The sequence below is a fragment of the Rhododendron vialii genome, chromosome 1a (genome assembly GCF_030253575.1).
Source record: "Rhododendron vialii isolate Sample 1 chromosome 1a, ASM3025357v1".
Lineage (NCBI taxonomy): Eukaryota > Viridiplantae > Streptophyta > Magnoliopsida > Ericales > Ericaceae > Rhododendron > Rhododendron vialii.
The window spans coordinates 43,545,540-43,561,618 of record NC_080557.1 but is presented as its reverse complement, the minus strand read 5'-3'; the positions used below and the strand labels follow the sequence as shown (position 1 = coordinate 43,561,618).

Below are 16,079 nucleotides of genomic sequence, written 5' to 3'. Positions count from 1 at the left end.
TGGCCTTTAGGTGAGGACTAGCTAGCTAGCTAGCCAGTTTTGCCTTGGGCTGTCTCAAGCTAAGAATTAGCTTCTAATTTTCTCTTTTCTCATTCAAATCCAAGAAACCACAGAATGGTATCTATTTATCATAAGGTATACTGTATAGATAGATGGCCATATTTCTGTTATGTCGATTCGTTTTTGGAAGGAAATATGGTAGGGATTGTATTATTGGAACCACAAACTGCCATTCAAGGCTTTGATAGCAAATCTTCTTTCACTACTTGAATATGAATGATTATCATTAAGCATTAATTTTAACCACGATAATACAATATCAAAATTGCTACCCTCTCTGGGGGATGCTCGGGCATGCACCACACCATGCTTATTTGTTCTTTCTATGGTAACAACGTTGAACCCGAAGAACCATGTGAACATAACGAATGTTGGTCGCATCTTTTCTTAACATAACTCCGTATCATTAAGGCAACACAAGAACATTGTGATTGAATTTTAGCTCCATTCATCTGAACATGAAGATGCTTGTCGAGTATTCAAATTTCTCCCGCATACATGATTCAATCATCAGTTTCCATATTCCTGTTTACCCACCAGGAAGAAAGTGAAACAATAAAGGGAGCAAAGTATAACTGTATTGTCACCTGAAATCACCAATATTTGGAACCAAAAGATTGAAGGATACATACCACTCAAAGAAGATAGTCAACAATGGGATTGCTAAGCATCAATAGGGAAATTCTAACCAAATCAAAAGATTTAAGGGTCTTCCAGGAAGTGATCGTTTCCTATCGACAGAAAGGGGTGTTTCAAGATGGGCAATCAATATGCTACTTCTTCAATTCAAATTCGTACTACAAAAAAGCAGTGTCCATATAAATTTGGGCAAGGACTAGCAAGCTAGCCATTTTGGGCCTTGGGCTGTCTCAAGATTCGAATTAATACATTTTATTTTTTCTCTTTTCTCCTTCAAATCCAAGAAACAACAGAATGGCCCCTCTATTTATCAGAAGGTAGATGGCCATCTTTCTGGTAAGTGGCTTCATTTTTGGAAGGAATTATGATAGGTATTGTATTATTGGAACCACACATTGGCTGTCAAAGCTTTGATAGCGAATCTCCTTTCGCTATTTGAGTAGGAATGAATATAATTAAGCGACAACTTTAACAATGATAATACAACATCAAAATTTGCTACCTCTCCAGGGGATGCTCGGGCATGCAACACACCATGCTTAGTTGTTCTTTCTATGGTAAAGACGTTTAACCTTTGCTGCTTGCATCTTTTCTGAACACAACTCTGTATCTTTATGGCAACACAAGAACACTGTGATTGAATTTTGGCACCCATCGTTGGAGTATGAAGTTTTGGCACCCTTCATTGGAGTATGAATGTGCTTGTTGAGTATTTAATTTCTCCACCATGTATGATTCACTCAACTGTTCCAATCCTGTTTACCAACCAGGAAGAAAGTGAAATAATAAAGGAAGCAAAGTATAACTTTATTGTCACCTGGAATCATCAAAATGTCGAATCAAAAGATCAAAGGATACATAACAGTAGCTTAGCACAAAAAAAAAAAAAAAGGTCCATAACAGTAGCTTAGCAAAAAAAAAAAAAAAAAGTCCATAACAGTAGCTTAGCAAAAAAAAAGAAAAAAGAAGGGGTCCATAACAGTAGAGGAATATAGTCAACCATGGCATTGATAAGTATCGATAGGGAAACTATAACCAAATTTCGTAAATCTTCATGGTACAAGCCTTACTTTCATTTTATTTACACTAACAAGAACCCAGAATGATGCTTCAAATAATCTCCTTTGTTGGTACGTTAAAAGACCACAGAATCACACATGAACCGGTATTAACTCAAGGGTACGCAGAAATGGTCATAGAAACGATTACACTACTAGAATGTCCTGGTTCCCACGATTTTCTTCAACTCCTTCAGTCCTCCTAAATAGAAAAAGTCTATTTGTATCCTTTTGGAAACCTCCCATAGTTCCATCACAATATTTATCCCACAACTGCAACTCAGCAATCCAAAAGTAACAACTTAATGAAGTTCATCCATTCTGTTCTACCAGGACAATCAACATTTTCTTAAGATTCTGGGCACCTTGATCACAAACCAGTTACTTCAAGAGTTCCTCATTATGGTTAATCGACAAATGGAAGCATCATCTGTAAAGACAACACATAACTTTTATCCTTCGATAATTTTTATTGGCAACTTTTATCCTACGTTATAGCTCGAATATAGTACCAATTGTCTGGTTAATCACAAGACAAGTCCTCATAGGCAACTTTTTAAGCCTAATTGCAACATATCCAGCTCTAAATTGCCGTAATTCAAATGCCATTCACTTTAAATCTACCATAAAGAACGGCAGCAGCGGCAAAAAATCTCAACAAAATAATCCAATAGGTCAATTACTTGAAAGCAAAGAATCTCATAGCTCAATCTTGTTCATACAAGACAAGTCGTCACCGAGCACAATTGAAGGAAATTGCAGGTGAGAATAAACACAAACTCATGTGTACAATGTAGTTCCCCAACGTCCAGATGAAACGCAAAATGTCTCAAAGGATAGCGAGAGGAACAATTTTCTAGCTCCACTTCAAACATCATTGTTGCCTATAAAAAAAAACATCATTGTAATAGTGCAAGCAGAACTGTATTCACAAAGTGAAGCTATGGGGTAATTTTTCTCTATTACAAAACCAACATCCAGATGGACCATAAAAGGTTTCACCGGATAGCGAGAGGAACAATTTTCTAGCTCCACTTCAAACAGCCCCACCCAAACATCATTGTATTAGTGCAAGCAGAATAGTAATCACAAAGTAAAGCCGTGAGGAAATTTCTCCGGCATATTCAATCAAATCATCTGTTCCAATATTACTGTTTTGCTTCAAGGAAGAAAGTGACACAACAAAGGAAGCAAAGTGTTAGGAATCAAAACATTTTTTTGATCAGGTGAATCAAAAGACCACATGAAGAAAATCGTCAAGAATGGCATTGCTAAGTATTGATAGGGAAGTTATAACCAAATATCGAAAAGATTCACGGTCCATGCCTTGTAACTTCATTTTGTTTACACTAACAAGAACCCATGTCCTCCCATAGTTGCATCACAAAGTTCAACCAACTGCAACTATGCATTATGAAAGCAAGAGCTGGAAGAAGTTTATCCATTCTGTTTTATAAGCAATTCACATTCTGTTCAGTTTCTGGGCACCTTTGATCACAAATACTTCAAGAGTTTCTCATTATGGCTGGTCGAAAACAGAGGCCATCATCTGTAAGAAACCGCACCAACTTCTATCCTTTGTTGTTTTTTGATTGGCAACTTTTATCATTTGTTATAGATAGCATGTAAATAGCACCATCTTTCACTTTGCAGAGACTTAAGGGACAACCGCAAGCAAACCAATTGACTGGTCATATGATCCTCATATTTTAAGCACAAATGCAACATATCCATCTCTAAATTCCAATAATTTGAATGCCATTCCCTGCAAATCTACAGTAGAAAATGATACCAGCGGCAAATAATCTCAACAAAGTATTCCCAGATCAATTAATTGCCATAAAACAATCTCGTAGCTTAATCTCATTCATCACAAGACAAGTCACAGAGTAAAATCATTGATAATTGAAACCAAAAGAATGAAGGGTACTACAGAAAGAAGACTGTCTTGGTCAGTTTAACCGTTAACGGCATTGCTATGTATCAATCCTGTTCATTTCATTTACACCAACAGAAACCACTTTCAGCCATAGTTCTTTTGGGTAAATGTCAGCTTTTTAATTTCAAGAGACTTAGACGCAAGCATACCAATTGTCTGGTTGTGATATACTGACTGGCAACTTTTTTTTAGCCCAATTAGGTATCTAGCTCTACATTTATGTAATTTGTATGTCACTCAGCGAAGAGCTACCAGATAGTGTGACAAGAACAGCAAATGATCGGCCACATAATTTGATCAATTACTTGACAGAAAAGAATCTCATAAGCTCCATCACATTTAGTATAACTAGAAACAACTCCTCATCGAGCAAATCTCTATGAAACAAAAATTGCAGACGAGAATAAACACACAAACTCATTCAGACAAATGTAGTTCCCCAACATCCATATGAACCATAAATTGCCTCACCGGGGAGTCTAACAAATTCCTCCAAAAAAATTCCTCATAGTTCAGCCCGTTTCAACTACTATCCTGGCTCCTCTACAGAATTAACAGAGCAAGTGATCCTTGCCTACTGACGGGAAGGTTTCAAGATGGGCAGTCAATATGCCACTTCTAGCAATTAAAATTCAGACTACGAAAAAGCGGTGTTGATATAAATTTGGGTGAGGACTTGCAAGCTAGCCAGTTTGGGCCTAAGGTTCCAGCTACGAATTACCTTCTAATTTTCTCTTTTCTCCATCAAATCCAAGAAACCACAGAATGGTCGCTATTTATCAAAAGGCATGTGGAATTGTATCTTGCATCATAACGAGGTTAAACCTAAAGACTTTTATCTTGCATATTTCTCTCATCATAACTCATAATCATTAGGAAAAGTCAAGTAGTGGCACAGCCTTTTTTTGCAACACTTATGTCTACGGAATAAAAAAAGTCTCAAAATGCGGCGTTTGCATATCATTAAGGCAGCACAAGAAAATTGAAATTGAATGATAGCTTCTTTTCATTTGAAAAGGCAGAGCTTGTTGAGCAAAGAATAGAGGGAAGCAAAGTAAAACGGAATTGCCACCTGAAATAATCAAAATTTGGAATCAAAAGATCTTTTCCTTTGATCAGGGAAACCAAAAGATTAAAAGGCCCATACCACTTGAAGGAAATAGTCCACAAACAATGGTATTGCAGGGCATCGATAGGGAAATTTCAAACAAATTTCGAGAAGCTTCTTGTTACCCATCTTGTAACTTTCATATCATTTAAACCAACTAGAACCTATGTCCTCCCATAGTTGCATCACAATGTTTATCCAACAACTGTAACACTGCATTCCAAAGCAACGACCTGAAGTAGATCAACCATTCTGTTTTACCAGTAACTCACATTCTATTCAATTCCTGGGCACTCTGAGTTTCTCAATATAGTCAATGGAACAGAGGCCGGCATCTGTAAGAAACCCCTTCAACTTGTATGTTCGATGTTGCATTGATCAGCAACTTTCATACAAACTTCTATCAATTGTTGTTTTTTCGATTGGCAACTTTTATACTTTGTTATAGATCTTGTCTGTAAGATTATTGCACCATATCCCAGCTCTAAAAATTGCCGTAATTCGAATGCCATTCTCGGTAAATATAATGGCAACAAACTAATCCCCACAGATCAATTACTTGCCAGATAAGAATCTCATGTGGCTCAATCTCATTCGTCATAAAACTAAGACTTCAATAAGCAACAAAAATCGCAGAAGAGAATAAACACTTCAAATACTCATGCTTAGAATGTGGTTCCCCAACGTCCAGATGAACCATAAAATGACTCATCGGATAGCGAGGGGAACAATTTCTAGCTCCACTTGAAACAGCCCGACACAAACATCATAGTATTTGTGCAAGCAGAACCGTATTCTCAAAGTGAAGCCATGAGGAATTTTCTACAAATTCAAATTCAAACTAAAAAGTAGAACAAAACCCCAAACCCAAAAAACAAAACATACACAAAATACAGTTGAAAAATATAGGAGCTAGAACAACTCAGTCCCTTAGATGTTCAATAAATCTGCGATCATATTCGCAAATCATTACAGGTCTGTATTTACTCATCATCGTTGTCCAATAGCCTTCCTTCCACACAAAATAGAGACAAAATCACATACAGAAAGATATACTACATGTGTTTTACGTATATGAAATATAGTTGCCCTAAGGTTTTCAAGAGGCAACAAAAGAGTGCCCCTCGACAGATAAAAACAAAGGGCAACACGATTACTTTCGCTTCTAGGGAACGAGTCGGGCAAGAACTAAATTAATCTCGCCGACCAGATAGCGAAGCCTCCATCATACGTATACCGATTCATAAAAATATGAGTCCTTTCGCATATACAGTAGCCAAATATACAACCTTTGAATCAGATCTAGAAAAGTAAAATCATGAAAGAAGAAGAAGAAAGGTATGATACCGAAATCAGTAGAAAAAAAATACAGAAATCAACAGAACGGCGAGAGAGAGAGAGAGAGAGAGAGAGAGCGAGCACAGGAGGAATAACCTAAACCCTAATTCTCACGACTGCTGCGAAGAAGAAGACAAGTTTGTGAAGAGTCTGCCTAGAAGTTGATTTATAGGGGACGGGTGGTGGTACATCGGACGGCTAATATGGTTTTTTGTGGATGAGCGGCTGAGATTAAATATGAACCCCTAATCAAACGTTATTGGGCCTGGTCCTTTTTCTCTGATTTATTCCTCTTCCAGTTTTCACCCAAAATGAAGCGTAAAACCCCAGTTGAAGAATGGGCCTAGGCCCAATTCAATGTAGGATGTGTTTGGATAATACAATCCTAAAGAATAGTTTATGGGCCCCCAAAGTCATGATTCTTAAGTATTTTGGAGGTCCACAAAATAAAGCAGGTCGGGCCGAAGAGCAATCCATTACCTAGTAGTATTGGATCTATGATGCCTTATTTCTATGGTTATGATGTTTGGAAGAAACGAGAACGGGAATGCAATGCCATATTTCTATAATTTCAACGTTTAGATTAAATAGGAATAGGAATGTGATTTCTAATGACATATTAAATCAGGAATCACATTCTCAGATTGAATGAAAATTTGATCTCTCCGTTACCCTATGATAATTTGAGATTCTTGGCTGAACCATTAAAAATAAGAAATGTTGTCTTTCATAATTTTTTTAAAAGAGTTGTTTCCTGCATTAGATTACTGAATTAATCCAAACACCAAAATACAATTACTCAATGTATAAAATTCCTAGGAATTCAATTCTTACTAATCATATTCCTACTTGAGAGCGTACATTCGTAGGAATTTTAATTCCTAGTAATCATATTTCTATTCCTACTCAAGATTCAGTTATCCAAAGAGAGCCTAAATGCTGAATAAGTGTTTGTCCCGTGCCATGCAGAATAAAGGCGTTAGACTTGTTCCACATCGCTCATTTAAGCCACCTAAGCTTGGTTAATATATATTATAGAGGTTACTCCACCTATTGCCAATTGGTTTTGGGCTGGAACCCTCCAACAAATCTAACATGGTATCAAAGTTAGATCTTGGGTGGCCTCACCTCTCATGAGAAAGTCTCTGTCATTTCCATCGCCTGAGTCAATCAGTCAGCTCTTGGTCTCCTAGTCTGTCACCTCCATATGCATCCGACGCTGCACATGAAGGGGAGTGTTAGACTAGTTTCACATCACTCATTTAAGTCATCCAAGGTTGGTTAATATATTCTAGAGGCTACTCCACCTATTGCCACTCCAAGAAATCTAACAAAAGGATCATAAGTTTTTTCACAAATTGGAAATTACGTATTCTCTTCATTTGGACTTGATACAATTGTAGATCACCTACTATCTCTTTCTCTCTCTTCATTTGGACGATAAAAACGACTTCACACAATTGCACTGAGATCTTCCATTCATAGTTGCACTTAATTCTCATTCAACCTTCTAACCTGACATCGTGAATTAAGTATTCACTCCCTTGATATCACCGTGATTAGGGCTGCAAACGAGCCGAGCCGAGCCGAGTTTTAGAGTGTTCGAGCTCGGCTCGCCAAAAATTTAGTTGGCTCGAGCTCGTGACGAGCTGCAGAACTCGAGCTCGAGCTCGGCTCGAGATGTATTTACGGAGCTCGAGCTCGGCTCGTTCGGCTCGTTTATGAAACAAATATATATAAATATATATAATATAATCGAGCTCGCGAGCCAATTCGAGCCGAGTTTCGAATAGCTCGAGCTCGGCTCGTTTATGAAACGAGCCCAAGACTCGAGCTCGAGCTCGTTCGTTTTTGTCTCGAACCGAGCCGAGTCGAGCCGTTATCGAGCCGAGTTCCGAGCCGCTTGCGAGCGGCTCGGATCGTTTGCAGCCCTAACCGTGATAAATTTGTTAGAGTTTTAGGCTTTAGCACTAAAGCAAAACAAAAAGGACCACAACATTTATTTTGGTGAAACAAACAATAGGAGAGAGTCGTCAGGGTATCCACAATGCTATAATCAAATCAAAAGTTATCACATAATCAGGTTTTGATTATTCATTTAAGAGATTGCAAATGTTAACAATGTAGATGTCTACAATAACATAATCAAAATTGGATAACCAAAACTTCTCATATCTTTTCAAACTACAAAAAAAATAAAAATTTTGAACAGTAGAAAATAGTTTTTTTTAAAATAGTTTTGAAACTAATAAAAACCATTTACTAGAAATAGAAAATAGTTTTTGAAATTTTTTTTGGAAAAAAGTATTTTTAAAAACTGTTTTCCAAAATCTTTTTTTTTAGTAAAATAATTTTTTTCAAAAATATTGTTCGAAAGGGAAGAGATATAGAATATTTTTGTATAATGATTGGTTTATTTGATTGAGAATAGAAAGGGTTTATTAAATTTGGTTATTGTCAAAAAGTTACTAGTTTTGATTATCGAAAACCCAAAATTTGATTATTTCTAAGAGGGTTATTAAGTTTGATTATAGCATTGTGAGCCATATTTTGCATCAACATTATTAACTTTAAACCATTTTACTTTTGATTATAGCATTGTAGATACTCTCACGTTTTAACTTATAAAAATGAGATTCAAGACCGTAGATGTTAAACTACTTCGGATTGAAAGTGAGATTTCATGTGTTGTCGTCATATTGGCTTAGTAAAGTGTTTCAAATTTTCAAAATTGAAAATGGTAGTAGAAGTCAATCGATGAAATCTCAAATTTTACTTTTTGTTACTCAATTTGACAAATAATACTAGGTCTGAGTCTTCGCATTCAATTCGCAAACTAAATTAAACTTCGTTGATAATATAGTCATACCCACCCCTGGGTATATAATAATAAAAAAAAGATGTTGGACGTCCAAACCGATTTGGACAATTTTGGTTGATTTTTAGGGGGGACGATGCGTTTTGCGCTCGGAGATAATATGGAATAGAAGGGAGACCTCACCGATCGTTTGAGAACTATAGTAGAACCAAGAAGTAATGAGATTTGTTAAGGTTAGTTTGGTAAGTGTTTTAGATTTTTGAAAAGGGGGAATGATTTTCACTCTCTTTTTTCATATTTACACTCCATTTTTGTTTTATAGTGTTGAAAATATATGGGTTTTTTTTTGTGCTAAAAGACAAAAAATGAAATATAAAATATATATAAATGGAGTGTGAAAATTAACTCCCTTTTCAAAAATTTAAATGGTTGTACGTGCATCTAGTAGCTTCCTCTGTTATGGAAAATTTTTAAGTGTCCGGTGGATATCACGTGGTGTCCATTTGGCGCATCTGAACCGTCAATTGCATTTTTGGACGTCTCAAATTTGGAGAGAAAAAAATGAGAGAGAAAGTGTTGGGATGAGAGAAGAGAGATGGTCTGAATCTAAGCCGTCCAAAAGTGTATTGGACTGCCCGAATGTACTGAGCATGTACCATTTGGAATATACCTACCCGGTACCGGAAAATTTCTCATCTACTATTATAGAAATTTGTGACTGAAATCCAATCCACTGTCACGGTACGGATGATGTGCACGCAACTCATCCGGGGACCAAATTTTAGGCGGTGTTTGGTGGTGACGCTTGGTGGTCCGATTTCGTGGTCCAGTTGGTACTCGGTTTGTGTCGTTTTGTTAAGCTTTGCATGCCAAACAAAACTTAGTTATCATCGGCTTTTTTTTTTTTTTTCCCCAAAATGTTAGGAGGTTCCATCGAATTTTTTTTTTTTGAAACAAAACCCATTTCATTAAAAGCCAAAATAGGCTAAAACAACGAATCCATCCCAGAACAGAGAGAGGGAACCTACAATCAACCATCACCGCAGGATAAAAAACACACAGAGAACAGGTGACCCAGGAGCAGCGGTAAAACCGCAAAGCTAGCAACTAGACTTGTGCACGACTCACCGCCACAAAGGGTCGGGACACGAGGGGCCAGCCATCTAGCCACTAGCCGCCCCCGGTAAGAAACAGGAACCCTATCAAAGATAAACAATACAAGCCGATGGAAACAGGAGCAATAAACAAACAAAAGATATAAACACAACCACCGTGGATGGAATCCACAAAGCACGTCGGGCGCCTCCAGCTAAGAGGAGCCCCTCGAAACCGACGATGGAGTAATCGATTGGATCTCGAAGCTGAAGGGACAGAGAGAACATCTCTAGCAAGCCTACGCTGGCACGACAGGTTCCGGGCACGGAGATCGAAGCAAGAATCCCGGGCAGGATCTCCGACCACCGGCCACACGATGCCGATAGCCGTGAAAACTCCTTTGCCGATCACCCCCCAGCTGACGACGAAACATGGCCTAGGGCCACGCCCTACAGCCTTATTTTGTCACCACCGAAACCCGCTCAAACTGCCGCAGCACCGCCTAGCAACCGGATAAAGTGCCGAACCCCATCTCCATCCTGTCACCACGCAAGACCACTCCAGAAAAAAATGAGAGACAGCCGCAACAGCACACAAAACTTATTTACCCACCAACACCACCCACCGGATCTGGAAAGACCAGACCAGTACAGATCCGGACTGGGAAAACCAGCCGGAGACAACCGGAAAAACACCGACAGAAAAGAAAAAACCAAACAGAAAGAAAAAACCCCCAAAAACCATCCTCACCAACCGCCCACAACAGCCACCCCACCACCGCCACCCGCCAGCCACAACATCCAGATCAGGGGCCAAGGAGAAGCTGGAAAAGATTGAGCCCACAAACCCCAGGCCTGGTACTACTCTGCCAGATTACAACCGAAAACACCCAAACAGAGAGGGGCTAAAACAGGACAACAGAGAGAAGAGGAGAGGGGATGAGAGGAAGAGGAGAGAAAAGGGGGAAGGGCCGGGAGGGGAGGAGGGAAAAGAGGAGGCAACAGCCCCCTCCCCCCGGCCAAAGCAAATTTGGGGCTTTGTTCTCTGGATAAGGTAGAGAGAGAGAGAGAGAGAGAGAGAGAGAGAGAGAGAGAGAGAGAGAGAGAGAGAGAGAGGAGGAGGAGGAGGTTCCATCGATAGGAGAAACAGTACATCAAAAAGAGCAAGATCCCCATAACACAACGGGTGAATCAAGCCATAAGGGAGAGGCCAGCAAGAAAGTATCCCACTCCCACACACAAACATTTTGGGCACAATATTCACCGCAGAAAAATCGTACAACCAAACCAATAGAAACTCCCAAAGAAAAGGAAACAGCCCTATTAGGGGTAGGAAACCAAAAAAGAAAAACAAACTAAAACCTACAGAAACAGATTTACACTCTTAAATCCGGTCACCGAAATCACAAATCACTGCAGCAACCACACCCCACCATCCAGCAACAACAACAACTATCTCCGTCCCACAACAACAATCTTGTCAGGATTCGAACAAGTGACACCCAAACGATAAGGCAGGCCGGCTTGATAATGCCGATAAAAATCGCACGGCGAGAAAGATTGAAAAGAGAGCACATAGGTAGACTGCACGCAGACGATTGGTGTTATTGACGGGGAGCACCAAACTCAGGAAGGGACAGATCTGGAGAGAGAGAGGAGGAGGAAATAGAACCCTAGGCGTAATCATGTCACCGGACAAACCGTGTGACACCCCGCTTTCCGGTGGCCGACGATACTGCAGGATAGCAGGCTCCGTCCGGACGGGAGGGGGCAAGTCATGGTTTATAAGGAAAGATCCCTCCTACTTGTACAAGGCTTTTTAAAGCCGTGAGAGCGGGCCAAAGCGCATAGGAACTTCACAGTTAAGCGTGCTCATCCTGGTGTAGTCCAGGAATGGGTGACCTACTAGGAAGTCTATAGGCTTTGAGCGTCCAAAGAGGATAATATTGTACAAAGATGGAGCGGATTGTTACAAACCGCCACTCCGGTTCCGGAGGCTTATTCAGCGAAGGATCTCATTAAGTGACCCAAGAACCGGTCATAGCAGGGATTGGACGGCCGGCGATGAAGGGGGTGGGGCAGGGCGGCAGCCCTAGCCCCCCTACCAAGAAACCCTACTAAATGTTTGTAGAGAAAAAGCAGAGAAAAGAAAAGTTAGAGAGAGAAACCTCGCATGTGGCTAATCGTTTTCAGCTTCTCAATCAGTTTTTTTCCATTAAAAATTTAAAAGGTTAGGTATGCTAAACTGTCAACCAAAAAAACCCGATCGTTACGCCACATATCATTTACTAAATTATATTATCGCATCCGATCGCCACGTCGCTATTCTGTCCTATCCTCACAGTGTTAATCACATTATTAATCACATTATTATCTTCTACAATTAGAAAACTGGGTCAGCTTGTACCTTAACTAATTTTGTTGTCCTGAATGAACGACCGGACAAATCCTCCAATGCCCAAAGTTTGCAATGGTTAGCCTGCGTTAGATTCTAACCAGCGATCTTATGAAAGAGAAACACTTATTACTTTCTTATGCTCTCTTGGTCAAAACCGTTGATGTTGTCAATGATATGGGGTTGCATTATTGTTCCAACTTTGATTTTAAGCTTTATGTCTTTTCATAATTCAAATGGTCCTGATAGGCATGCGCATAACTCGATTTATTTTGTTGGACAAGTATATAATGTATCACGACCAACTACTGTAAAACTTGAGGTTAACCTTTTGAATCACGTGTTTGGGCGAAAGATTAACAGGTCAGTTAATGCGGATGATTACATGAACCAACTTATAAGAATTGATTACACCCAGAAACTTTAAAGTTTACACAAGAAGAATACTCTAAAACAACTAGGTGTTTCAAATATCGGAAAACACTTAATTATTCTTTAAAACAATTATTTCGTGACTAATTAATACTCATCCTCTTCATAAATACTATTTATTTTCGGTGTATTACGAAAAATTCAAATTGAACTTAGTTTTCTACAGAAAGTTCTTCAATCATTTTTAATAATTCATATTTTAAATTAAAAAATATCATTATTTTCAGTATAAATAGTTGGGTACCACTTGGTGGTAGTTATCCAAACATCGTGAATATAAATAAAGAAAAAATAAAAAAATCCAAAACGTGCCTCGTACAGGAAGATAGAATTTTAAAATGCCTGTCCATTGAGTTTTGGAGTACCTGATCTGCCAACTCATGAAATGCACATAATTTGCTTCAAATAATATCGAGTATGTTTTTACATTCAAATCATTCTTCTAATGCTAGCTGCGTCTTTTTAACTTATAAGTCTGAAATTTATTTTAATATTTTTTTTACTCTTCGTAACTTTTCGTCGGGGTTAATCGTTCGTCTCGAATCGAAAAAGTATAAAAGTATGAACCGATATTAAATTTTTTTTTTTTTGCTTTCGGTCATAATTTTGTATTTTTTAAACTCCTCTCGTCGATATGGATGATTAATACAAAAAATATCACTCAAATCTGACAAAATTTAAAAAAAAAAAAAAACACACAAAACAAAGAATAAAATTAAGTTTAAAAAAATGCACCCTAACTTCCATGCACGAGAGTGTCGATCCTAAAAGTCTAAAACTAATAAGTAGTAGAATTCGCCCGTATTGTTTGACGAGCACAAAAGGCCACATCTTCATTTTACCTTGTCATTATTATCATTTTCGCAATTTAAGTATTTAAGTCAGCTAAAACGCACCTCGATTAATCCTGTGGTTTCAATATGATCCGTCCGCTAGCGGGAACCCAGTCAAACTTGTAGAAATTGCTAACCTCCAAGTTTCAAGTATTGACCCTCATGTTTCCTAGTCAATTTTTTTTTTTGCATGAGCTACTCGTTTTCTTCTACGTTTATCCGTTTCTGACAAGGACAGATTCCTGAAAGTGATATATTCATTGGTTCTTGACAACTCACAATGCGTCAGCCCCGCCATCAAGATAACCACATACGCGACGGTTGGGATATTACAATCTCCAAAAACCCAACTTTTCATTCCAAACTAATCACCGACACTATGGACTTGTTCGTTTGTAAGACTCAAAGTTTCTTTATTACTTTTAAAAATTTCTCCCAAAACTCAAACCGAACAGGATCTATTGGCTGCACCTAAAATTTTCCATGAAAGAAGTTTTCTAGAAGTCTAGTACTACTGTGAAGAGTTTGGATAGTTAACGTAACATTATTCAGTATTTAGAGAGGCGATTATAATAGATGAGTTATAAAATAGCTCACAGGCCATCAGCCGACCCCATGCGTTGTTCGGCAGGACCGACACGATAACTAAAGAGCATTCATTTATTTTATCACTCTCAAGAAAAAATTCAAACTTTTGTTATAAACTAAAAGAACTCAGTGATATCCAACAAATTGTACGTTGAACTTTTTTAAAAATATTTTTTGCAAAAATTACTTTTTTCAAATTTTCATTTTGCGGACTTGACAAATTTTATGAAACAGAATCGTGCCCACATTTCCCAGCAATATCTCCCATGTGTGGAATTTCAGAGCGGGTCCTTGCTGCGCTGCCTCCGAGTCCCAGCAATACCTCCCATGCGTGGAGGGCTCCATCAGGATTGTCTCCAAATTTCCCTCCCATACCCCTCGTACGGTTTCTCGGCTGTCTGTTTGGCCCAAAATATTATTGGGTGGTCTTGGATATTGCCACGTATGATTTTATAGTTCAGTACTAAACATTTGAACCCAATAAAAATGTGGGATAGATAATAGAATTAGGCACCACCACGTGACAGTGTCCCAAGACTTCTAGATAACTACACTTGTTTTCTTTTTAAACGGCCGAAGAAATTTTATTAATCAAATATAAGGATTACAAGAGATTAAAAGGACAATAGTAAAACGGCATCACAACGAAAAAAAAAACATTCCAACAAAATTGACACCAAAATCACGCGACAATCGTATGCCAGTCAAGACAGAGAGAGGATGAATAATTACTCGTTTGGCCATTGCTAGAAACTGATTGACGTGTATGAACTGCCCAATGTCGGGTGTATATAGCGCCCCCACCCCCACCACAATCCAAGAAAGGACATCTGTTCCTTTACCAATAATTATCTGTGCTCCCAAAGTAGTACAATACTATTATCCAGAAAATGCATGACTTTCGCATGACTTTCGAAGTCTCCCCCCCTCCCCCTCCCCGTCTTTTCTGCGGTCATATCAAGTGCATAAAAACGCTCTCATATTTGCGCTTCTGTTCACGAACACGCATATGCGCACAAATTATATGACTTGATTTATCATTTACCATCTGCCACCCGCTGCCAATCCGTGATAGGGTGACAATTATCAAAATAGGATTAGATCCTGTCTTGTTCGTTTTGGGGTCTCAAAACCCACACGATCTCCAATAAATTTTCTCTATGTATCTTTTTTCACTCATTACTCTTGAAAATCTCCCTCAAAATCCAAACCGAACAAAACCGACGTAGGATATATGGTGTTGATTCAAGAATTGTTCGAGCATCACAGAATGTTTCTCGTTCACTGGTAACTGCTTTGGCTAGCACTAGATAACGTTTGAAACATTCTGGCAACGACAGCATGTACAAATATAATTGTAATAAAAGAAAGTTATGGGTAGGCATCTAGATGCAGGGAATCGAGACCGTGTTTCCTAATATCCTTTCTTTTCTATCTCTTTCTTTTCTTTTATTATTAAAAGGCAAAAAGAAGAACATGCTGATATGTGATGACATATATCTTCCATTTTAATATTTACACGGGAGCTTATCTGTTATGTGGTAAAATATAATCTTTTCAAGTTGAGGGCCCAAGTTCGTTAAGTTTACTAGAGCCATGCAGCATCATTTGCGTTTCTTACTATTATTCAATTTGTTACCATTTTTTGATCGAAAAAGTCACTATTGTTAGAATGGTTAGATTAGAGGACATATAACTTTTACTTCTTTAGATCATCTGATAGTACCATTTGGCTTCCAATGGAAAAGTTTGTGGTTCAAATCTATGGAGAGAAAAA

At 38.4% G+C, this 16,079-nt stretch overlaps 3 non-coding genes across 3 annotated transcripts; all 3 read right to left on the bottom strand.

Moving 5' to 3' along the window:
- Nucleotides 1–2,546: 2,546 nt before the first annotated feature.
- LOC131308917 (small nucleolar RNA snoR136) lies at nt 2,547–2,702 on the bottom strand. The gene has a single exon (XR_009194602.1). It is a non-coding gene; the product is annotated as a small nucleolar RNA snoR136 (small nucleolar RNA).
- Nucleotides 2,703–5,472: 2,770 nt separating this feature from the next.
- LOC131308898 (small nucleolar RNA snoR136) lies at nt 5,473–5,616 on the bottom strand. Its single transcript, XR_009194597.1, has one exon. It is a non-coding gene; the product is annotated as a small nucleolar RNA snoR136 (small nucleolar RNA).
- A 104-nt stretch (nt 5,617–5,720) lies between these two features.
- LOC131308904 (small nucleolar RNA SNORD25) lies at nt 5,721–5,805 on the bottom strand. The gene has a single exon (XR_009194598.1). It is a non-coding gene; the product is annotated as a small nucleolar RNA SNORD25 (small nucleolar RNA).
- Nucleotides 5,806–16,079: the final 10,274 nt, after the last annotated feature.